The sequence below is a fragment of the Zingiber officinale genome, chromosome 2B (assembly GCF_018446385.1).
Source record: "Zingiber officinale cultivar Zhangliang chromosome 2B, Zo_v1.1, whole genome shotgun sequence".
NCBI lineage: Eukaryota > Viridiplantae > Streptophyta > Magnoliopsida > Zingiberales > Zingiberaceae > Zingiber > Zingiber officinale.
In genome coordinates this window covers 22,055,297-22,056,745 of record NC_055989.1, presented here as the reverse complement: position 1 = coordinate 22,056,745, position 1,449 = coordinate 22,055,297, and the positions used below count along the sequence as shown (strand labels likewise).

General features: G+C 42.3%; 1 pseudogene; it reads right to left on the bottom strand.

The window, feature by feature from the left end:
- Positions 1-611: 611 nt before the first annotated feature.
- On the bottom strand, positions 612-683 carry LOC122049974 (annotated as a pseudogene).
- Positions 684-1,449: the final 766 nt, after the last annotated feature.

Here is a 1,449-nt window from a genome sequence, read left to right as displayed (position 1 = left end):
CAATTTTATTTCTGCATTATACTATCTATTTTGAGAAAAACAGCCTTCAATTTCTTATTGCACATAGAATATTCAATACCTTGTTCTTGCATGCAAAGAGCTAATCTTTCAGGAGAACTTCTGTCGTTTGACCTAGAGATTGATAGAACTTTCCTGAGGAGAAGAAACTTGCAAAGATTCCATGAAAAATAAGAAGGATCTGAGATGGTTGACAAACCTTTAAAAGACTACGCAGCACCCTATACACACTGGCTTCGGTCTAGCATCACTAAACCACCAATTGAAGCTAACAACTTTGAGATAAAGCCTGTAGTAATCCACATGGTTCAACAAAGTCAATTTGGAGGAGGACCACATGATGACCCGAACCAACACTTGGAACACTTTTATGAGATCTGTAGCACGATGAAGGTGAATAGAGTTCCACCAGAGACAATGAGACTACTTCTCTTTGGATTTTCTTTGAGGGACAGAGCCAAGCAGTGGCTTAATTCCTTGCCAACGAACAGTATTGCATCCTGAAAACAGTGTGAGTAGTGATTTTTGGATAAATTTTACCCACCAAACAAAATAGCTCACATGAGGAACTTAATAGCGAGTTTCAAATAGACAGACTCAGAGTCATTATTTGAAGCATGGGATAGATTTAAGAGTATGCTCCGATAGTGTCCCCATCATGGGCTTGAGAAGTGGTTAGTGCTACATACATTCTATAATGACATAATGTAACGACCCGCCTTCTACTGACTAGGCTGTGAGGCCGATCGCTACATTATGCTGTGCTAAATTACTATTGTGGAAATCTGGATTGATTAAAATTTTACTAAACTGATTACTGTAAAATCTGAACTTAATATTCTAGGTGTACCTAGGAGTTGTACACATGCTAGGGAAGATAATCTATGCCTCTCGGATGTCCTGCTAGCTGTAATCAAGCATTTCAATCGATCCATGAATCGATTGGGCTGTCGGATCGATCCAGTGATCGATCCAGCTTGATACCGGCACGGAAAAAAACTCTGGATCGGTCGGCTGACCGATCCATAAGCTACATCGCTTCTGTATGCGGCTGGATCGGTCTACCGACCGATCTAGGAGTACACTGATCGGTCGGTAGACCGATCCAGTGGCTCACTGATCGGTCGGCTGACCGATCAGTGAGCTTCTGTACTCCCTGTTCGCATCTGGATCGGTTGGCTGACCGATCCATAACCGACGCTAACTCTCTGTTCGCGACTGGATCGGTCAGCTGACCGATCCAGTGGCACAACCTAACCCTGATCGATCTGTAGATCGATCTGGGTTTCTGATTTCGAATCAGAACCCCTGATTTCAGCACTATTTCGTGCCTCAATCACATTACATGTTCTAAGATGGCTAGGAAACACTCTAACAACCACAACTAACATTCTAACATCATAAAGAACAATGTTCTAAGCATAATAGAGT